General features: G+C 36.5%; 1 pseudogene; it reads left to right on the top strand.

Annotated features, from left to right (window-relative positions):
- Positions 1-612: 612 nt before the first annotated feature.
- LOC150107474 (unextended protein pseudogene) lies at positions 613-24,255 on the top strand (annotated as a pseudogene).
- The last annotated feature ends 998 nt before the right edge of the window (positions 24,256-25,253 follow it).

Here is a 25,253-nt window from a genome sequence, read left to right as displayed (position 1 = left end):
ATATTTTGGACAGTCTGGTTGAAGAAAAAATGCCAGACGGCTGGAAATTTGGCATAATCTGTCCTATTTATAAAAAAGGAGATAAATTTGACTAGTAACTACAAGGATAATACGTTACTTAATGTAGTATATAAAATTATTACATCCATAATAAATGACAGACTTAAAGAAATTACCGAAAAGAAAGTAGGAGAATATCAGTGTGGATTTAGATCAAACAGAAGTACCATCGATCAACTTTTCATTATCAGACAGTGGATGGAAAATTGTTTTGAACACGCAATACATCTACATATGTTATTTAGAGATTTTACGCAAGCGTTTGATTGTCTACAAAAGGCTATGAAAGAATTAGAGATACCACCAAAATTAATCAGATTAGTAATGATGACGATGAAAAATAGAAAAGCAAAAGTTTAAATAGATAATAAATTTAATGACCTTTCGAGTTTAATAAAGGTGTAAAACAAGGACATGCACTATCAACAACATTATTTATCATAGCTAAATATCATGCGATTAAAGATTAGGTTAAAGAGGGACAATTTTTAATAAAATAAGCCAACTGTGTGCTAATGCCGATGATATAGTCATTGTGTAAAGGACTAAGAAATGGTGTATAATGAACTGGAAAGAAAAGCTATTGATATGGAATTAGAGATCAATGTAAATAAGATTAAATATATGGCGATGTCAATTTCAGAAATAAGAAAACCACAGAATCCACAAGTTGGACAGAAAATTTTCGAAGGAGCGACCCAATTTAAGTATCTAGGAGATATTGCTGAAAATGAGGCACAATCAACCATAGCAATTAAAGAACGTATGCAAGCTGGTAATAAAACATACTATGCAAATATGAGCATGATTAAAAGTAAGCTAATAAGCACAAATACTTATATATAAAACGCTCATTAGACCTGTTTGTTACATATGGAAGCGAAAGGTGAACACTTAGTGAAAAAGATCAAGACAGTTTGAGGAAATTTGAAAGGAAAATTATAAGGAGAATGTATGGATCTGTTGAAGAAAACAGTGTGTGGAGAATACGGCACAACAAAGAAATTAATCAGATACTAAATGAAGAAGATATTGTTAGGTCCATAAAACAGAAAGATTGCAATGGCTAGTCATGTAGAGAGAACTGAAGTCTTCTGTATGCCAAGAAGAAGAATGCTGAGAGAGAAGATATATGCAACAAGGAAAAAAGGAAGACCGAGATTAAGATGGATTGATAATGTAATCCAAGAGTTTACTACTATGAAAATGAGTCTGAGAAAGATTAGTCTAAGATAGAAGATTGTGGAGAGAAGTTGTACAGGGGGCTAAGACTCACAACATGCTGTAATGCTGGAGGATGGGTAGGTAGGTATGGTTATGGATCACGAGATGCGCCGCTTGTCAGCCATTTCTTTATTAGATTCCGTTTATAATCAGTATTATTCTTAGGCCTGACATCACTGATTAGCTACCAGTGAAGATCGAACTTCCTGTCATTCCCCAACAATTAAATAGGGCAAAAACGGCCTCGCCTACTTCCTATAGGGTTTTAAAGGCGTTAACGGATTTTTTTCTGTTTTCATTTGTTTCACTGCCAACTAGAGAAAATTTTAATTTTCTAATTCTTCCTATGCCCCTTTAACCCTTAATTAGGTATATGCAGTTGTAATATACTGTTGATATATATATAAGCTAATTTTTACAATGCACAACTTGAAATAGCTTACCGTAAGAAGAAAAAGATTTTCATTTTGTTTTGTTAACTCCATTGTCTTTCGTATTGAAATGTTATGGATATTTTATATATATTTACCCTTCAATATGGACAAGAGATGAAAGGAAATACAAAATGTACTTGTGTTTTGTGAAACAGAGGAAAACTGAAGGCAAACGTAACAGAATAGGAAGTAAAACACTGGAGAAAATAGTTCTATTGTGTCATCGAGAAAAAAAAAACAATTAAAGCATGCTTTCCAAAACAAATGGCTCAAGGAATTAAGGTGGGATGTATTAGGAAAATGAAGTTGCATTCTGTAATGTGCAAAGTATCTTGCCGCTGCTCTAGATTACGACAAAATGTCCGAAGCACTTTTAAAGTAGAGACATTTAGGTTTCATGAGACATTCAGTTTTCACAAAAAATGCTGTGACATTGTCTTTGCCAGAAATCACCTGAGTAATACTTTAACTTCTTTCCGATGAAGGATAAATTCTAAGATATTTCAGTTCATATACTGTTCTACTACACAGTATCAAAATGACATGACATAGAATTCGTCAGTTTATTGCCATGTCAACAGTGGTGTAGCTAGAGCATTTGCCGCCCCTCTCAATACACACCAAAAATACTGCAAAGAGTCAAAACGACGTATAGGGAAATAAATTAAAACACTATGTTTATTTTTTAAGTAAAACTTAAATTTCAACATTCTAAAATGTTATTTTTCTTGCTTTTCTGTTAGCAAAATCGTCGATGACATTGGCGAAGTCTTTTTCATAGTAATGTAGGTAATTCTTAATCAATTTTATTTAGAAAATATTCTCTCACAACTAGCAACACTTACAGCAATTGTGAGGAAAATTCGCAGTAGTATTACAATATTTGGAAATGAGTTCTCCAGACTGTATATTAGAATTAACTGCAAAGTTCGAAAAGGTTCAAAGTGCTGCCCGTGGCGGTCCGCCACTCCTAGCAGCCATGCAGAGGCGTAGTCAAACAAAAATTAGTTAAGGAAATCAAATATTCTAATAGAGATTCTTCTTCTAGATACTCATGGCTTGACTCATGCTCGTGGCTTGAAATCGTCGGGGTGCTGCAACTTTCGAAATATACATACATACTGTAAGTACAATGTATACGAGTTTGGATAAAATATCAAAATTATGATAAACATTTAAAAAAAAAATTAAACATGAAAAAATATTTATTATCGATAAAATTATACAGTTTGGTATAATTCAAAATTACTATAACAAATGTTATATTTTTAATTGCAATGTCCAAATATTTAAAGAGACGGAGTAAACACGTGAGCACTACGAAGACTAGTACTGGAGCAAACTGCATATAAACAACGGTGGAACTGCGCAACGGACAGTGGCGCATTACGTCAATAGCTCACATCTCACTATGACGTACATATGCTTGCGCGCGTAGCAATATGACACTGTGGAAAACACAGTGCCGCTAGCGTTTTTTCGCCCTCCTAAGTGCTACAAGATAGATTATTATTATTATTATTATTTTTTAAATAAGAGAATTGTACAGGATTGTTGATAATAAAATTAAATATTACAAGCAAATATAAATAAATTAGTAAATATATTTATATATCGAGAAAATTGGGGGTGCTGCAGTTCCGCAGATACATTGTTGTCCAAAACTTAAGGACGAACACTATTTCTGAAGATTACAACTGCAAATTCACACGAATCTGCTTGCTGCAGTTTGTATACGTATACGTATACATATACGAATACGTATACATATACGTCGTATACGTATACGACGATTTCGAGTAGAAGACACGTATACATCTAAATTTGTGAATCACGCGCAAAGGGGATTACGTGGTAAAACTCAATAAGGTTAAAGGCTGCACTGAACGAATTGTGTTTGAAGGAAACACTTTTCGTGAAAGAATAAAGTTGCAAACTTGGATTTTTTTAATGTGTTCAATACGTTATGTAGATGATTTCATGAGAGGAAGAATTATCTGAAAACTTGAAGACTGCAAAATTACTGCTATTGCCAGAGAGTTTGGAATCTCACATAGCATCTCATCCAGAATCTAGGCAGAGTGTCAAGCCAATGGATTGTGTGCCAGACTTTTGCTAAGAGGTCATCCTCGTTCTACTACAGAGCATGAAGACAAAGATTACAATAGCAAAACGTAATCAACGCATCATAGCAGGCCAGCTTGCAAGTCGGCTCCTTTCAAGCACAGGCACGCAGATATCTCAATAAACTGGTTAAACGTCTCGACAAGTAGGCCTATACACCATGAGGCGTGTAGTCTGCATCCCATTATCCACAGCTAATCTTAGAGCAAATTTCTGTGATATTGTATCCATAAAAATTGGACAAGGTAACAATGGGCTAGTGTACTCTTTAAAGATGAGAGTCGTTTTTGTCTTTCCCCCGATTCTAGACGACTCTTGATCTGGCGTGAAAGTGGTACTGCTTACCATCGCGAGATTGTGCTTGCATGGGATTGTATGGTGGTGCTGAGGCATTAGGCTTGATGAACGCACCGATCTAAAATTATTGGTAAAAGGGGACTATGACTGGTGTAACTATATTGCAATGAAGTTCTTCAACGTCATGTTCGAATGTTCTGTGGTAGTGTAAACGAAGAACACATTTATTATTATTATTACTTGGGTGGTCACCTACTCTACAACTTTCCGTCTCCACCAACTGTCCACAATTATCACCAGTATTTTTACAGACAATCAAAAACATCCATTTGGGATTCGAACCTGCAACCTTTTGGGTGGAGAGAGGATATGCTGTTACTGATTAGAAACAGTAGAACATGCATTTTATAGTTTCTCTTTTGCCGTGCGAATTTGAAACAGGTTATGTAATGTGTTGGGCATTCCATACTTACAACAGAACAGGTTATAACTAAGATAAAAAGTCAAACGGCTATTTTTTCTGGCGAAGTTAATTAAATTAAGGGGATAAAAATCCCTTATTATTTTACAGTCAGTATGCGAAACTCTGAGATCGAAAACTACGATATAAGAGTTTCATGCCGAAGAAACTATCGTCGAATCTAAGCGTAAGTGAACACCTAGTAGTACAACACCAAGGGAACTCGAAGCAAAGGTGGAGCAAGCTCCCTCACTATCCTTGATATTTTCTCATAATGTAAAACACAGCTCCTAGGAGATTATTATTTATTATTATTATTATTATTATTATTATTATTATTGTTCCGGGCAACTCCAAGGAGTCGACAGACTCATCGAGGGAGGCCCTAACATCATGTCCATCACAACTATTCGACATTGACACAGTATCTATCATACCTTGCCTTGAACTCATTCACGGTCGTAGCACCCACAACAGACTCTGGAAGATTATTCCACTCATTCACCACTCTCCAAGTAAAAAACCTAGCTCTAACACCCTTGTCAACCACGCTCTTGCCCAGCTTCCATGCATGGCCCCTAGTCCTCCCACCACCAGTCATATTTTCAAAAATATCTTCTGGATCAATCTTATACCCTTCAGTAATTTGAATGTTTCAATCATATCACCCCCTCCTTCGCCTATCGTCCAATCTCTGCAACCCACAAATCTTCAAGCTATTCTCATAAGGTTCATTCCACAGACCTGCTATCATCTTGGTCACTCGTCTCTGGATCCTCTTCACTTCCTCCCCATGATGAAGAAACCCTGGCGCCCAAATCTGGGCACAGTAGTCAAGATGGGGTCTTATGAAAGCTCGATATGGAGGAACAACAACTTGTTTGGCTCTGCATGTTAAAGTATTTTTCAGAAGCCAAGTGATTTGATGAGCTGATTTAGTCACTTTTGCAATGTGTCCCCTAAACTTCAATTCCATATCCACCAACACTCCCAAATCCCTGGCGTCATCAATCTCCTGGAGTACGGTTCCACCAATGTGATATACTGCTGCTATTCTTTTCACCCCAAAGTGCATAACCTTACACTTTGCCACATTAAATTAAATTGACATCCATTTTTCCTAGCCCAGTCCTCCAAACTATCCAAATCATCCTGTAAAATTTTGACATCCTGTGCACTCACAATTGCTCTGCCCAACTTTGCATCATCAGCAAACAAGTGAAACTTCCTCTCAAATCCTTTCCTATATCATTGATGAACAAATTGAAAAGCAGTGGTCCAAGAACAGAGCCCTGCAGCACACCACTAGTCACAAGCCGTCTTTTAGACTCCATTCCTGAATAAACCACACTCTGCTATCTCTCCTTCAACCACCCTCCTATCCATCTCACCAACCCTATATCTATCCCCATCTGCTCAAGTTTACTGATTAGGGTTCCATGTGGTATCCTGTCAAACGCCTTAGCAAGGTCCAGTAGTATCACTGTAAACCCATTACCCCTATCCAGTTCAGCCGTCACTGTTATAAAACGTGAGCAAGTTGCTGAGGCATGAGCTACCCTTCACAAAACCATGTTGTCCCCCATACAATATCCCATTTTCATCTATCCAATCCTGTATTCTTTTCTTGACTAATTTCTCTAAGACCATGACAATGATTCCTGATATGCTAATCAGTCGATAATTTACAACAGCGGTCTTGGAACCACCTTTATGCAGTGGAACTCTTTTCCCCTCTTTCCACCCCCTCGGGACTAACCCAGACCCGAGACTCAAATTAAACAAAATGGTCAAGGGTACTGACAATTCTTTAGCTGCTTCTCGTACGACACGAGCTGGTATACCATCCAATCCCACGGATGTATTGACATTGATGTTATGCAATAGACTACTCACCTCCACTTCATTCAGCACAATTCCCGTATAATCTACTGGTTTATTCGTTCCTGCAATGTCACCACCTGGTTGATATATACTTGCAAAGTGCTCACTAAGTAACTCAACTATATCAACTGATTCAGTTACTTCCCTACCATTGGCATTGTTTAAAATCATTCTGCCATGTACATTTTTCCTTTTACTTGCTACATGTCTAAAAAACTGTTTAGGATTCTCTTTAGTTTGCAAGGCCAATGTTCTTTCGTAATCCTTTTTTGCTTTTCTTACCACACTCGTTACCTTTCTGGCCTGCGCTTTATACCGTTCATGTGCCTGCCGGTCACCTTTCTCCTTAAATTCCCTCCATAGTTGTTTCTTTTTTTGCAGCTCAAGCTTAATGGTGTTATTCATCCATGTAATCCCTATTTGATTTATTATTCAGACTCTAGGTATACAGTCAGCCACTGCCTCATGCAAACACTTCCTAACCGCGTCCGATGCACTATCAACATCTAGCCCGTGCAGTTTTACATGCCATGGCACTGAACCAATCAAACTCCTAAGCTTGTCATACTTTCCAGCCCGATAATTCCACATGTACCCTGTCTTAATTGAAAATTCTACATTTTTAGCCACCTCCCAAGTTAAGACCCTATGATTACTCTCACCGATTGGTGGCAATGTGGTCATATTTGTTACAGCCAAATCCTCAGATGTAATTATTAGGTCAAGCACTCTCTGACACCTAGTATTTTCCATTACATGCTGTCGCAGATAGTTATCCCTTAATAATCGCATAAAATCCAATTCCTTCCTCCCGTGTGTCCTCTCCTTACTCCAATCAATGCGACCATAGTTGAAATCTCCCATAATAATCACCCTCCTTCCACTCATTTCTTCTATTTGCTTGTGCATACTGTCACCACCATCTTTTCCATCACCTGGTCTATAGCAGCACCCAATTGTATATTTAGTTCTGCTAGCCACAATCTCAAATGTGCTCTTTTTTCTCTATCCTGCAATTCAACTTCTATTCTCCTTGGCTGCAGCTCATCAGCTATCATGAACAATACTCCTCCCCCATTTTATTCTCCCTGTCATTCCTGAACACACTATACCCATCGTATTCAATCCCACTAGCTATATCATCTACAGTCAGCCATGTTTCACTAATACCAATAACCTGTGGTCTGGAAATGCCAACCATGGCCAAAAACTCTTCCTTCTTGTTCCTAATACTCCTAGCATTAGTGTACATGAATTTGAGACCCCCATTAGCCCCCAACCCTACCTTGATGCCTTATATTAACTATCCCACTCTGATTTGTTGTCCTTATTCGCTCGGGCATATTATATTCATTCATACATTCAACTGCCTCCATAAGGACTGTATATCTAACCACCCCCCTTAATAAATCTAGTTTCTCTGAATTTGCATATCCACTGCATTCAGCAACACTTTCTCAAGTCTCTTTACACCATAATCATTCAAATGCAAGCCATCCATCTTATATAGATCTTTTCGCCCATCAAACTCACTCCACACATCCACAAATTCCACACCACTCGTCATACATAACCCATGCATAGTCATTCGCAATTATGGCCCTCCTTTTAAACACTTCACTGTCATATCGTGGCAAAAGACTAATCATTCTAACTCTCTCACTCTTTTCTTTTGCTACCTCAAACAATTCATTCAGGTCTTCTATCATTTCCATTTTATCTCCTTTCAAATCATTCGTACCTGCCACAACAATAATTTCTTTCATCCTTTCCTTTTGCTCTCTAATAGACTCAGTTACATCCTTTATGGTCGCACCAGGTTGGTACGATTTTGTCAAATCGTACAACACACCTCGTACTAACGAGTCTCCATACAGCACTATCCTTCATTTTGTTCATATGAATTCACACTCATACGCCTATTTTTCCTGTCATGCTTTTTATTATTGGCTGGTTCAATCAGTCGACTTTTGCTCATAGGCTCTAGTTGCTGTTTTGCCCTTTGCATCGCACCATTCAACAACGCGATCTCACTCATTGCATCTATCTCATCTTTTTTATTCTCTGTAAAACCATTAATACTATCATTCACACTTTCTACATTCACACTCTCACAATTCTCTGGTACAACCTCGCCGTTTCTTGTCATATCCCTATTTTCTTCATTCTGAAGTTTGACACAATTATCACACTCACGATCCGAAATACACTTCAATTCCTCATTCTCCCTACATTTTCTACACACTTTCACTCCTTTATTATCATCTAACCACACTCTGACCGCACTCTGCAAAGCGTACATTTCGCAGATAGTACACTGAATCATCTCCTTTACATTACCGTTCATGTTGGTACGATTAAGAAGATGGCGAACCATCATTACTAGCCGCCATTTTCCTTCGTACTGGTGCCATACTTACTAGTAACGTATTTCATCAAATTATAAATTATAAACACCAAAAACACACAAATAGACGCACTAAGATACGCAAGGCAAACAAAACTACACAATATTAAAGTAAATTTATCAACGATAACTGAAAATAACGCTTACCTTATCAAAAGCTTTCACGAACACTACACACTACGAATCCCTCTATCGGCGACTTCCCGACATAGATTATGTTATTAAACACTTTAGCACACTAACTACACTAATAAAACTACGATATGCTATACTAAATATAATATACTAAAATTACACGATTAAATCTAACAAAATATTTAATAAATCAACAAAAATCACAAATCTTTCAGGAGCTCTCCGACAGTACGTCTCTTCACCAGCTAGCCTCGCCACCAACTAAGATGTAATACTGCCTTACATTATGTAAGGCAATATTACATAATGTAAGGATTAATGTAATTGTAATTATTATTATTATTATTATTATTATTATTCCTGATACCTCCAAGGAGTCCGAAGACTCATCTTCAACTGTCTCTACACCTTACCTCTACTACGAATCAACGCCATCTACCGCCCACCTCCAACACCACCACAACTAGTAATTTTTGTCTGTAAATTGCGTGTGTTCTGAAGGGCCGATTTGTATGTATGCGGGATGAAAAACCCGAGTTTCCGGGAGAAAAAACCCTGCTACCTCCATATGAGATCGGCTAACTCACTATCGATTGAAATCGACCAGATAAAAATTCCTGCCGTCGCGCGACGAGAATCGAACTTAGGCCTATTCCAATCGAAGGGCGCAAAATGTACCGTCGTTCTTCCAATTGCGCTACAGAGGCGCTAATGTAATGTAATGCTTAATTATTACATATCACTACCCAGACCTCAAAAAAGGTTGAAACCGGTGTGGGTAGACCCTCTCCTCATAATGTAAGGCAGTATTACATCTCCTAGGAACTGTGTTTTACATTATGAGAAAATATCAAGGGTAGTGCGGGAGCTTGCTCCACCTTTGCTTCGAATTGCCTTGGTGTTGTACCTAGGTGTTCACTTACGCTTGGATTCGACGATAGTTCTTCGGCATGAAACTCTTATATCGTAGTTTTCGATCTCAGAGTTTCGAATACTGACTAAAATAATAAGGGATTATTATCCCCTTAATTTAATTAACTTCGCCAGAAAAAATAACCGTTTGGCTTTTTATCTTAGTTATAATATATAGGCACACCTTTCTGGCATTCGTATAGTGAAGGTTTGTAAGTTCTATTCACTTAAACTTTGATATCATTCATTATCCAGGTCTACCTACTCACTGATGAGACCTCAAAAAAGGTTGAAACCGGTCTTGGTAGTGACCTCTCCTCATAATGTAAGGCAGTATTACATCTCCTAGGAGCTGTGTTTTACATTAGGAGAAAATATCAAGGATAGTGAGGGAGCTTGCTCCACCTTTGCTTCGAGTTGCCTTGGTGTTGTACTACCAGGTGTTCACTTACGATTGGATTTGCCGATAGTTATTCCGCATGAAACTCTTAGATCGTAGTTTTCGATCTCAGAGTTTCGCATACTGGCTGTAAAATAATAAGGGATTTTTATCTCCTTAATTTAACAGAACAGGTTTTTTTTTTCAGTGCCCCCCCCGTCAGCAATATGAACAGAAATTTGATTTTATAATTAATGAATTAAAATACCGTTTATGGAACGTTAGAAAGAAACATGGATTTGAAAACCAGCAATATGAGATCCAAATGCTTTGATATTGTATTGTGGAAATTTTATTGTTCAGTCAGAATTATTTTTGTATTTAGAAGGAAGCATTTTAGGATATGTCAAAATTTTCACTAGATGGTGTAGACCAGAACTAAAATATATCATGGCTCCCCTCGAAAAAATAAATCGTATTTACAGACATATTATTATATTTATATTCAATATACAAAACATACACAGCGAATATTGCAAAAACCAAATGCAATATTTGAAACTGCAATTCTTATTCTGCTTTGAAATGAAACTTATATGAATTAGCATATATTTCTAATAGTCTTTAAGCGCAGAAATACGCAGGAAGCAAAATTTGTGAACCCGCACCAATGTGTGATTTTTTCCATTAAAATATAAAAAATAACAAAAGAGAAATACTAAATAATAAAAATTAAATAAGTTTCTTTTAGGATAAAAAAGAATCTACTTATTCTTAAAAGATTTTAAATTTGTTTTCATTATTTCACGCCCCCCTCAACAAAACCTATTGTCCTCCCAAGAGGGCCGCAGCCCACAGTTTTGGAAGCGCTGTGCAGATAACCCACATTATGCGATATTCACCAGGAGATACAATTCTGTCTATTTATTCTATGAGAGGTTTTTTAAATGGTTCCATATTCTTAATTCAATATGGTCAATTTTGGCTGGAGAGTGGATATGCTAACCACTAAGCCAACCAGACCGGTTAAATAGATAATGGTACTTCTGGAGACAGAGGATATTAATCGATTCGAGTGGCCAGCACACACTCCCCAGATCTCAATCCCATAGAAAATGTTTGGGACGTAATGCTACTGGAAATTCTCCTCCAGCAAACAAGGCCATATCCTTGCTGCAAAGGACGAGTAGGCCAGTTTGCTTCAACCTCAAGAATGCCTCAATCGCTTGGTGCTATGCATGAAACGATGTTGTAAGAGCTACATCGCAGTTCGCGTTAACATATTTCATACTGAAATGTCACCAGTTTTCTGTAAGCACTGTGCAATAATTCCTTCACTACATACTTAATAGAAATTTATTTTATAACTTTTACCAATAATGTAATGTCATTTAATTTGTACGAAATTTATAACACATTTTTTGTATAATATAATTTATTAGTATACCGGTAATATATTTATGTCTACATTTTGCCATAGTAATGAAAATCTTTTCATATACACGTAAAAATGTAGTTCGTCCTTAGCTTTTGGATACCAGTGTATTTCAAGTAAGGAGGATAATTTTCCATTATAAAATGCTTAGATATAGACTATGTATTGATCAATATAATGTTCTATTTACATAATATAACCGCAGCATTTTAAACAACTTTTTTCTTGGCACCTTGTCATATGGCATTTCCAAATATACAAAATTTAAATAAAGATGTGATTTCTCAACTATTTGTCTGAGAAAGTGAAAATCTACTTGCCACAATCTCTATCTGTCCTGAATCAAGTTTGTTCTTTTCTAGTCTTTCCTTCAACAATTGTTCTTGGCAAAGTGTACTTACATAAATCTTACTAGGAACACTGAGTAATTCTCACATTTGGTTTTATTTCCCTTTTTAATAGATGGGTGCTATGAGAGCTCTACTCCACTCATCCGGAATTCGAACCTCTGCCCAGACTTTCTGAATTATGCTATGGAGCCGCTTTTGGACAGCAGTTGGAGTTGTAAAACTTTTACAATCATTTTTCAGCATTTCTAGTCGAATTCCATCTACTCCACTTTGCTTTCCACATTTCAGGTTTTTGATGAAATTTTCTACTTCAAGTACAGATATATATTGCAGATGGCATTCCTGTTGAGTGTTTTCTATCACCATGCTGTCATTGCTTGTTTAATTAGCAGTCTTTCAAAGTAATTACTGCAAACATTTAGAATATATCTTCAGTTTCTTGTCACCTTCATTATCTCTAATTCCTTTCACAGTAGTTCCTCCATCTCTAAGTTTTTTTTTTTTTTCAATAGTGTCGAGAATATTTTATCACCTTCCTGATATTATTATTTTTAATGTTCTTACCCAAGCCTTCCCATGACTTTTATTTTACACAGTGCTTCACTTTTCTACATTTTCCTCTGCATTGCACAAACTGACTCACTTTCTTTAATGATTCTTTAACTTCCTGATTCCACTAGCGAATTGTGATTTTTTTTTTATCATAGCAGACAATCTCGCAAGATTTCTGCCTGAATTAATTAATGCTTTCTTCAGGGTTTGCCAATGAATCTCATCTCCAAGTTTTGGTTCTTGTTTACAAACTATTTCACTTTTTCTTGAATAATATTTGTGAATTTGGGTCTGTAGCTCACCTCTGATCAACTTTGATTCATCTTAAAACTTCTTAAACACTTCTTTTGATAAGAAATTCAATTCTCTTTTTTCTCCAAACTAAATGACCACTTTCAGTTTCAAATCCTCTGTATACTCTTATATCTGAACCAGTGGCAAAAAAAAAAAAAAGTTGCTATAAACAATCACAAAGTCCTAGACTTTTCTTTTCTCCATGTGAATTTGTTGCACATTTTTATATTGGAATATGGTGTTATCAGCAGAAATTCAGTAGATATTTATTAGCTTTGCTCTTTTCTCCAAAATTTCCCAAGACGTTTCTGTATCTGGTAATCATTTCCTACTATGCTGTTTAGTTCTCCAGCTAGGACCAACTTTCCCCTGTTTCATTACATCAGCTGATTTCTCTACTGCCTCAAAAAATTCCTCCACTTTTTCTTTGGTAGAAACTTCCGGGGACCATAGGTACAAATAATTCACATTTTCAATTACTCATTCTGATATTTGCTCACATAGCTGTACTTGATATTACCTGCCATTCAACAAGATTATCCTAATATTTAATATGAAAGACTATAGCTACTCCTTTCCCTAATCGTTACTGTCTGAATATAACATATCGTATTTTTTGCTTAGCTGAAGTGGTGTATTTGCACTCCTCAACGCTAGACCACCCGAAGAAAGAGCGTTGTGAATTCGATTCTAGTCGCTAACTAGATGAACTTTTGTTATACCTTTTTTTCAACCAATTCTGGAGTTTGTCTCTGGCATGGGCAAGCAAGTTTTTTCTCAAGGAAACTCGAGTTTTCTGACCCCGTAAACTCAATAAAATTCAGCGTAGAACACAGACTATTTCAGACATTAAAACACATTATCGACGTTAGGGTGCACAAGATGGCAGCACTTGTTGGCCGCCTCTTCACTGCGTGTGCTTAAATTAGTGATAATCTGGATCAGCTATCTCTGATTGGCTATCAGTGAGAATTAAACTTCTCACTGTCTCCAAAAAAAAGTTAGATAGGGCTAAACCAGCCTTGACCATTATCTATAAGGGAATAAAAGGTGTTTGCTGATTTTTGTTTTTGATTCACAGATAAAGATCTGAAGACGCATTTGTTTACATAATTCTACTCCAAAACTCAGTTGCATTATACTTTGATAATGCGATATATAGCTCAGTGGAAGTAGTGTTTGCTCTTCTCAGTACTAAACCGCCATAGTTTAAATTTGATTTCATAGACTTTGAGTTCGAGTCTGGTAGCCGAGTAGAGGAACTTTTATTAAGCCTTTTTTTTCTACTGGTTCCCGAGTTAGTCGATCTCTGGCACAGCTGAGCGGGTTTTTCGTTAAGTAAACCACACTTCATTTCAGACATCAAAAATATTGTTAAGGACCACGAGATGGCGGCACTTGTTGAGCCGTATCTTCAATGTGAGCTGCTTCATTAGTGATAGCTTTGAACCAGCTATCTCTTATTGGTTAGCAGTGGAGATTCAACTGCCCACTTAGTTTCCAAAAGTTAGATAGGGTTAAAACGCCCTCGCTTACTCCTTTATACGGGAATAAAAAGGCGTTAACTGATTTTGTTTTTTCCTGGAGTTAAAGTCTCATTAAGGGAGAGAGAGAGAATATTATATTACATTGCAATGTGAAAAAGTATACATATATTACAAATGAATAAGCTTTTCTTGCAACAAGATTGGTGATTGATTCTCAGGCATGGGAACAGAAGTAGTGCGCTGGAAGAAAAGAAGAAACTAATGGTAAAATTAAAGGGAAATATGCCAGATCTTACAAATGATTGCACAGTTTAAATTTGATTTGTACTTACTGAGATAAAGAGCCAAAAGACTTTTATTTGTACATTATATTGAAGTTCTCTTTATTGCTGAAACGGTGATGTGTGTATTTTCCTTTGTAGACACCTTTTACCACAATTCAAACCATGAATGAGTGAAGTTTTGCTTGCAGCAAGGTTGTTGCAAGAAATCTAAGGCAATTTCTAGGAATATACCAGGAAATGGAAGATTACTATTGGTTTCAACTTCAAAGATGAGATGTATGTATGCAAGGATGAAGGTTGTGAATTCTAGTTACTTTGAATTTTAACACTGATGAATATGACATTCACATAGTTTGCCATAACTACATTACTGATGCAGTTATCAAGATTGACTAACTTTTCTCTGACTCCATAAGATAATTGGCTAGAAATAATGAAGCATTGCAAGTAGGGCCATCTTAACAAGTTTGAGCATCCTGGGCTAAAACAATTTGGCGTCTTGATCACATTGGATTGAGCAATAATTAAATAACTTTCATTGCAAAAAAAAAAATACTTTAAAATATATCGACAGTGCACATTTTTATTGAATTCAACAATATTATAATTCTTAAGATTCTCAACAATATTCTTAAGTGCTCTTGGATCAATGGCGCCCCTGGGCTATAGCCCAATGAATAGGGAGGCCCTGATTGCAAGACAGTTTTATTCATAGCAATTTTCTTGAAACTGAAAGTTTTAACGGAATGTTTGAAAAAAAAAGTGGTATCGTACTCGTGGTAAAATATTTTACGGCAGGTGTAAAAATGCTTTAGGTACATTGGCAGACAGATACTAACAACTAAGCTTCAAAAATAATAAGGAACCAGTGCTTCTCTCACTAGTTCCTTATTATTTTTGCAATGAAATGTCAATTGTTATTTATTTTTCCTACGTGCTGAAACTAGCAATGAAATATTTAGAGATTGTAGGGCGAATCTCTAGCTACTAGAATAGGTTTTATAGACATCCCTATTTTATTATATATTTTTTTTTTATCTTTTTGAGGTCTGAAGATGCCTCATTTACCCCAATTAATGGATAAAGTGAGACGTTTTTTTTTTTTTTTTTTTTTTTTTCAATTTCAAGCCAGCTGGTGGAGGTTTTGATTACATCACTGGGCACAGTGTGTGTGTGTGTGTGTGTGTGTGTGTGTGTGTGTGTTTTCCTTTGGGCACTGATGCTGGGTGATGTGCCACACCATGAAGTCCTTTTGTGTGGTTTTCTGAAGGTTTCAACTCTGAAAATCAGTCAGGTTACACACACCATCAATCCATCTCACTGATGGTCTACTCCTTACTCTTTCCAGGAACTTTACTCTATTACTGTTCTGAGAAGTCCACCTTCCATCTCTTCAATGTGCCAAAGTATTTTAACTTTCTGTCTACTAAACAAGTAAGAAGAAAAAAGTAAACATCCTTGCCTAAATCCCTTTCCAACCTGAAGCCAATCAGGTTGGAAAATTTTATTTTGATAATTTATTTACCCACACCTGTTCTTACTCTGACTCCTTGCTCCGTTACAAGTTAGCTGTCAACCTGTGTTGAAGAAAAACCCATTCTTTTCATTATTACTTACCACACCTTTCACGTACTGAACACAGTGAAAAGCTTTAGAGTACTCTAAGAAACACATTACCAAAGGGAGTCTAAATTCTTTGTATTTTTTCTATGATCTGTATAAGATAAAGGATCTTATCTCTGGTACCCTTACTTTTCCTAAAACCTACTTCCTCGGGCATCTCTGACTCAGCATTGGCCTCAATCCTATTTAGCATGCTCTTCAATAAAATCTTGCTTGCATCATGCAATAAATATTATTAGATGATATGTTATTTGATTTATTTTTGTGTTCTTCAGCATCCAAAATTACTGCTGTTACCTTTGTCCTGCCTTTATTACTATGATGGTACCGTTGTAACGTAATTTGTGGGGTAACGTAAATTCCGTTTCAAAAATATTTCCAGCAATGTTGTTCTTAGTAATATGGCAGCTGTCTGGTGATTAGACCTGCCGGTCTTACAGTCTTTCTAGTTGTTTTTCTACGTTTGGTAGAATACCTTCTGGCTTTGTGGATGTTGAAAGGATTAACGAAAAATGAAAGCTTTTCAATAACATATTTTTTCCTGCATATTTCAAGATCTCTGGAAGTCGATTAAATATGACTGTTGGGAAGTGGGTTCATTTAATCATTGTTATGATTCATTTGTCGGCGCGGTTAGTCGACTGGCTATACGCTTGGCAACCATATGCCTGGGTTCGATTTCCGTCGCTGACGTGAGGAGCTTAGGAACTTTTTTAGACAGAGCCAAGTTAGTTGGTCTTAGGCATGGACTGCAGGAGTTTTTCTTGCCGCAAGCAGGACAAACCGGCCTTAAGAACATAACGCTCCAACAGCATAGGACACCTCCAGGAATAAGGAGTAACCAACCTATTCCATAGGATTTCGGTTCCGAATGCCTACACGTAAAAGGTAGTTTATGCTTCAATTCGGCGACATGAACTTATTTAAGTTAAGGGATATTACATCTCATATTGTTTCATAGCCGAATAAGAAATTATATAAAGTTCGGCAAGCCCAAGCGTAAACAAATACCTGGATAGTGCAACACTGAGACAACTCATAGTAAGAGTGGAGCGAGCTCCGATCACTATTCTTGGTATTTACTCATAATGTGAAACCCAGCTCCTAGGAGCTGTATGCTGTTCTACATTATGAGAGGTCACTACCCAGACCGGTTTCGACCTTTATTGAAGTCTCATCAGTGAGTAGGTAGACCTAGTAATACCAAGCTTGTAGCGAACAGAACTTATATACCCTACTTTGAGAATTGCCAAGAAGGTGTCCTAATAAATTATTAATTATATGAAGAGCCAAAGGCTTCAAATCGGCGACATGAACTTATTTAAGTTAAGGGATATTACATCCCATCTTATTTGGCTATGAAACAACATGAACTTAAGTTAAGGGATATTACATCCCATCTTATTCGGCTATGAAACAAGATGAACTTAAATAAGTTCATGTCACCGAATTGAAGCCTTTGGCTCTTCATATAATTAATAATTTATTAGGACACCTTCTTGGCAATTCTCATAGTAGGGTATGTAAGTTCTGTTCGCTACAAACTTGGTATTACTAGGTCTGCCTACTCACTGATGAGATCTCAATAAAGGTTGAAACTGGTCTGACAATGCTGCAACCAGTGAAGTAACTGAGGCTCGGCTATTGCTAATATGAGTACGCTCTCTTAATGTTTTTGCCTTAAGGGAGCAATTTGAGTCTCCGGAGAAAGTGTGTTCCGGTATGACCCAGTGAGGGACTTTGTTGGTGAATGCTTTTCTCTGTAATATGAGCGGTTCTGCTCGGTAGGTGGTGGTGGTAGGTGGAAGGCCATCACTGATTGGAGCCAACGCTGAGATGGACAGTCATTCGCCCACTTTTGAGTGGCCTAGGGATCGTCCGAATTTTTAGAGATGGCTTTACTTATTCCATAAGGTTGAAACCGGTCTGGGTAGTGACCTTCTTTCATAATGTAGAACAGTAATATAGCTCCTAGAAGCCGGGTTTTACATTATGAGTAAATACCAAGAATAGTGATCGGAACTTGCTCCACCCTTACTATGAGTTGCCTCAGTGTTGCACTACCATATGGGTCAGTTGTTGCACTATCCAGGTATTTGCTTAAGCTTGGACTCGCGAACTTTATATAGTTTCTATATTCGGCATGAAACAATATGGGATGTAATATCCCTTAACATAAATAAGGTAGTTTATGCATAAATAAGGTAGTTTATGCATAAATTAGGATAGGATATGATTCATTTAAAATAAGTTATTATATATATATATATATATTAAGAATGAAAATTGCGAATTTGCTTTAAAATTTAGTCATAAATTCTTAATATAGGTAAAGGATTAAACCAAGAATATAATTTCTTGACATCTTTAATTTATACTCATAAATTCATTGTACTTGCATCTGATGAGAAAAGTAAGTCTGGCTTGATGCATAAACTCTCTAGCTTATTAACTTTAGTGAAGTACTTACCATGGCCTCCTAAAGAAATAAATCCGGTAACTCATTTTATTCCTCCAAGGGAGGAATCGAGGTCATTGCGTCCAAACTTTTTCGTTAACTGTTGGGAAGAAATTAGGGACATTTAATCCTAATTTTCTTGGACTAGTGGTGAAGCCAAGCTCCAACCTTAGTCTACAATCTTAGTAAGCTCCTTAAATTTATTTTAGAAATAGCTGGTGCATGATTATCACCGATTTTAATAGTCACCTAGGAAGGAGAGTACAGTGGACAATTACTACCTATCATGATTTCTAACATTATAAATCAGGGGATGGCCACAACGTGGCTCGCGAGCCGCATGCGGCTCTTCACGATCTAATAGGGAAAAATAAACAAAAAGAGGAGACGAGATAGCAAAAAAAGAGGAACAAAAAAAAAAAAAAAAAAAAAAAAAAAAAAAAAAAAAAAACCAGAGGAGATAGAAAAACAGGGTTAATAAAAATTACTGCAATAAAAAAAAGTTTAATTCGAAACACATTATATGAAGTTTATTTTGAACACTCAGAATAATTTTAGTTACTTATTTACTAGTATAGGACTTCCTTGTATCCATTTTCTTAGTAAGCTCCTTAAATTTAGATGTGTAATTAGTCAAAGTAGTTCTTACAAGCCCGTTACAACCTCGCCATGCACACACACACACACACACACACACACACACACACACACACACACTCACTTACTCCCGTACCATCGCATCGATCAAAGGTTGCGGCTCTTTAGTCTTAACGGAATTATTTTGGCTCCAAAAGGGCGCGTAGTTGGCAACCCCTGCTATATATTATTGAATGATATACTCTGAATTTTTTGGACGATTTTCTTGAATTACCGGATTAAATCCACATTATTATTCAGTACTCCATGGGGTCAAAAGATTCATCGCGATACCTAACCTACCCATTAATGCAATACCTATCATACATCTTAAATCTATTCACAGTTGATGCTCACAACGACGTGTTGTAATCCATTCCACTCATTTGCCAATCTCCAAGTAAAGAACCTAGTCTGCACCCCCTCCCTTATTAACCACACTCATACAACTTCCAAGTATTACCCCTTATTTTCTGTCTATTCCCCCCCCATGTATTGAAAAATTTCGTTTGTGTCCATCTTATCCATTTAGTAACTTTATAACTTCTATTATATATACTCTCTGCCTGTTAGGTAAACTCTGCAGCCCACACACACCCTCAATCTATTCTCATAGGGAACATTCCACAGACCTGTCACCAGCTTGGATACTCGTCTCTGAATCCTCACCACCACCTTCCGATCCCCAAGAAATGCAGGTGACCAAATCTATGCACAGTAGTCAACATATTGCGGAATTATAGTCTTATAAAGAGTGATAATAACCTCCCTATCTTCAGTTGTCAGTGTGTTCTCCAGCATCCAAGTATTCCTCAGACCTATTTTGTCAACTCTTGCAACATGTCCTCCGAATATGAAAAATAGAGAATTTCAAATCTTTAACCATCATCTCAGTGGATGTGGCGTTTGTACACCACCGCGCTTGGCCGCACGAAGGAAGACTTGGTTTCGAGTCTTGTCGGCGACTAGAGGAAATTTTTCTAAGCCTTTTTTCGACCGGTTCCCGAGTTAGTCGATCTCTGGCACGGGCAAGCAGGTTTTTCCTCACAGAAACTCGGGTTTTTCGTCCTGTAAACTCAAGAAAATCGACCGCAGAACCCACATTATTTCAGACATTAAATATATTGTGCTAGGGTTAGGGACCACGAGATGGCGGCACATTTGAGCCGTCTCTCTTCACTGCGTACCGCTTAATTAGTGATAGCCTTGGGCCATCTCTCTGATTGGGTACCAGTAGAGATTGAACTGCCCACTCAGTCTCCAAAAGTTAGATAGGGCTAAATGGCCTCGCCTACTCTCGTATACGGGAATAAAAAGGCGTTAGCTGATATTTTTTATCCATCATCATCATCCATCTATCCATTCATGACATGGCTCAAGTTGCTTTGTTTCTATGGGCCTGCGACAATATGAATATTACTGAAGAGTTCTTGGAAATGATTCCCATTCATGGAACCACTACAGGGGAAGATATTTTTGACGGCGTGTGGGCATTTTGGAAAAATACCAACTTCCTCTGAACAGGCTCGTAGCAGGGACAATTGATGGTGCTCCAGCAATGACAGACAAAAATAAAGTTTTGTATCAAGACTTGCAAAGTTGTGAACTTCATCCGATCCAGAGGCCTCAATCACCACCAGTTTGCACAATTTCTAAAAGACTTGGAGAGTGAATTTGAAGGGCTACATTATTACACAGAGATTCGTTGGTTATCTTGTCATAAGGTTCTAAAAAGCTTTTTTTTTTTTTTTTTTCACTTTTAGAGGAGATCAAATTGTTCCTAGAAATGAAAAATCACGATGTTGCATTTCTTAATGATCAGGCATGGGTACAAGATCTAAGCATTCTTAGTTGATATTACAGGACATTTGAATGATTTAAATGTCAAACTTCAGGGGAAAGATCAGTTAATAACACATGTATGATGCACTGACAAGTTTTTAGATGCAAGTTAGTTTTGTTTCAAAATCATTTAAAAGAGAATATTCTAAATTACTTTCCTATGTGTTGAACAATAAGAATCAAAGTTTTACCTTTTCTCAATACTGTCCCAAACTAGAAAAGATAAAAGAATTTGATAGGCGATTTAAAGAAGCAAGTTTTTTTGCTTTTTACAGATCCTTTTTCCTTTAATTTAAAAAAAAAAGCTACTATTTGTATTCAAATTGAACTTATTGATTTCCAAAATGATTCAATTCTAAAAGCGAAATACCAAGAAGTTGGTGTACCAAAAATAGTTATTTAGGTCAAAAATATCCGGAAATAAAAAAGGTTTGCAGCAAATATTCTGTTATTTTGGAAGCACCTATTTATGTGAAGAATTATTCTCATGTATGAAAGGTAACAAAAACAGCCCACAGATCAAGATTAACCGACGTCAGCCTCTCTGCCATAATGAAGGTCGTATGCTCACAATCTTTGAGTCCAAATTTTGACAGGCTGGTTAATAATAAACGTTGTCAAGTGTCGGAAAAAAAAATACTGAAATCAAATTACTATAATTATATTATGCAAGTATGTATATATATATATATATATATTTTTTTTTTAACCTGAAGTCATCCAACGCCTTGTTTGTATGTTTTTACAGAGAAAATCAAACTGGTTATATTGGTTCTGATGAAATTGTCAGATAGGATCCACATACTTTAAAAATGTTCTGCTGAGTTTATCTTCCAAAGTCGTAGATGGGAGACTGGAAGACATTATAGGAGCTAATGTTTTTGGAATTCATGGTGAAGGATAATACAGAGTATATACATCTGCAAATGGGATAACTGAAATTCGAGCTGGTGTGAAGATAACCTTGCAGCTCTTTGGTGAAAACTTTTCTTCTCTTACCACACTTGTGTTTACAACTATAGCACAAAAAAGGGAAGTAGTTTGTGATGACTTGCCAACAAGAATTATACATCATTTACAGTCTTTTGAATTCCTTTCACCTAATACTGTGAAAATTTCTTTGACTTTTCCTAAAACCCCAAATGGTGAATATTATATATGTGTGAGACAGACATCGCAGAATGGAAAATTTACTCAGTGGGTGCACCAGGGGGATGAGCCTTGGAATTGCATTCTTGCTGAAGGGGCTTTGTTACCTCTTTGGTTACAAATTTGTATAATTCTTGTGTTGCTTCTTTTATCAGGACTTTTCAGTGGACTTAACTAGTGCCATCAAGACCCTAGGTCTTATGGCACTAGACAAAACAGAATTAAGAGTTATTGAATATTGTGGTAATGAAACATGAAAATGAAAAAAAATATGCTTGAATAATATCCTTTATGCAAAAGAGGAAATTATTTACTTTGTTCTTTTACTTGGTAATGTGTCAGTAAACAGTACATTAACAATCCTGATGGATGATTTGACATCAAGAGTAATAGCTATAGTTGTGTCTACAATGAGTATTGTTTTCTTTGGAGAAATAATACCACAGGCTATATGCTCTTGTCATGGTCTGGCTATAGGTGCAAGGATTGTTTGGATCACAAAATTTTTTATGCTGCTTACATTTCCCCTCTCTTATCCAATCAGTAAGATTTTGGATTTTCTATTAGGTGAAGAGATAGGTTGATGGAATTTATTCACCTTACCAAAGATTACAACAAGTTAGAAAATGAAGAGGTTAACATTATTTCAGGTGCCCTTGAATTAAAGAAAACTGTTACTGATGTTATGACAAAAATAGATGATGTATTTATGGTTCCTTTTGATGCTGTACTGAATTTTGAAACAATGTCAGAAATAATGAAACAAGGCTATACTAGAATTCCTGTTCATGATGGTGATCGCAACAACATAGTTGTTCTATTACACACTAAGGATTTGGCATTTGTAGATTCAGATGACAATTCTCCATTATGGACGTTATGTGAGTTCTATAATCATCCTACCACCTATGTGTTTGAAGATGAAACTCTCAATGTAATGCTGAATGAATTTAAGAAAGGTCATTCTCATATGGCCTTTGTCCGGCATATAAACAATGAAGGTGATGGTGACCCCTTTTATGAAATAATTGGTGTTCTTACGTTGGAAGATGTCCTCGAAGAAATTCTTCAGTCAGAAATTATTGATGAGACTGATAATCACCGCAAACAAAGAAGAAAAGAGGCTCAAGTAAAGCAAGATTTTTCTGATTTTGCTAAAGTAGGTGGTGGCCATCAGGGAAAGAATTTTATTTCTCCTAAGCTGGCTTTAGCAACATTCCAATACCTTTCTACTAGTGTTGAACCATTTAAAAAAATATATATCTCAGAAATAGTACTGAGGAAACTTATGGCATAGAACATTTTTTTCTCCGTGAAATGTCGATCAAAAGATGACTTTACTTCGCCAGATATATCAATTTACCATGCTGGAAAGCCAGCTGACTACTTTGTTCTAATATTGGAAGGCACTGTTAAAGTTACTGTGGGAAAAGAAAATCTAGTCTTTGAAGCTGGCCCCCTTAGCATATTTTGGTTTACCAGCAGGATCCATAGTTTCACATACAGGAGAGTCCTCTTTCCAGTCAATACCACATGGCTCATCTCTTAGTATTGCTCTCAGCCCTGATGCACCTATTGTGAAACATACTTTTATCACAGACTATAATGTTGTTGTCGTAACTGATACTAATTACATGAAAGTCCATCGCAATGTGTACCTTTCAGCCTATCAAGCAACCAGAATGGAATGGCAACAACGCTTAGATCTTACTGTAGATGATCCATTTAGGAATGGCTGGGAAAAAATAAACAGTGCAAATGCCATGTCTGTATCCCCTGGACAACAAGATACGTCAATATCTACACGAGCTCTCCGAGTTCTAATTTAATGTCTAGTCCTCCTTTACAGTTGTTAAACATTGTCGTCTGTGCCATTGTTATGTCTACTTCTCCTATGATAATTTACTTCCTTTATGAATTTACCTCTCTACAATAACTACAAGACATACAAAATTTTCCTGACTCTAATAACTTATCACTTCTTAAGTGTTCATTCTATAAGGAAAGTAAATTCTATATCTCTAGCTGATCCCTAATTTTACTTGCATGCTTACCCTGACTGTTAAAGGTTATTCCTTGCTAAAAGAAATGAATCCTCTAATTTCTCTCTTCTTCAGATATTGGCAAATTTAATTTTTAAAGCTGTGCCAGCCAATATCTAAGAATAGAGGGAACTCTTATTCAGGGAGACTTTTCCAGACTTTTGGTGCACATAGGTGAATAAATTTAGTGCTTAAACTCATAAACTAAATGCGTTACTGTGGCTAAGTAAATTCTAGTTTGCCGTCGTAACCGCTATAACAACATGTTATACCTTTCTTTCAATCCCCCCCCCCTGCTATGGTTCAGATTAATGAGTAGTAGTTTTGATTCATATCACAAGCAAAACTCAGGTATAGAAGAGAAAAACATATTTATTGGAATCTAAAGACAATATACACTTAGACCAATCTCACTTTCAATTAGTTCAATGACATGCTAAATCAAACTGATTTAGCATGTTAATACTCTAATGCATGAACAATAAATCCTTCTTTTAAGTTAGAGATTAAACACACATATAATATACACATTATACTCTTCTAATCAATATTCTACCTACTATGTTAGTCTTGCACATTAAACCAGTCACAATCATCTATAATCATTCCAGACAATTTGTCTTATGGACATTAGCCACTGCTAAATAATCACTTAAAGTTCTTAAATACTGTCCATACTCGATTATTACACTACAATGATCTTTCCCTTTTACTGACTGGGTAATTATACAACAAAATCTGTACTTTACCATTTCTTGGGGCAGGATCTCCAGGTCCGTCTGAAC

Source organism: Typopeltis vanoorti, chromosome 4 (genome assembly GCF_054136105.1).
Source record: "Typopeltis vanoorti isolate ZY-2024b chromosome 4, IOZ_Tvanoo_1.0, whole genome shotgun sequence".
NCBI lineage: Eukaryota > Metazoa > Arthropoda > Arachnida > Uropygi > Thelyphonidae > Typopeltis > Typopeltis vanoorti.
This window is presented reverse-complemented; position numbering and strand designations above follow the sequence as displayed.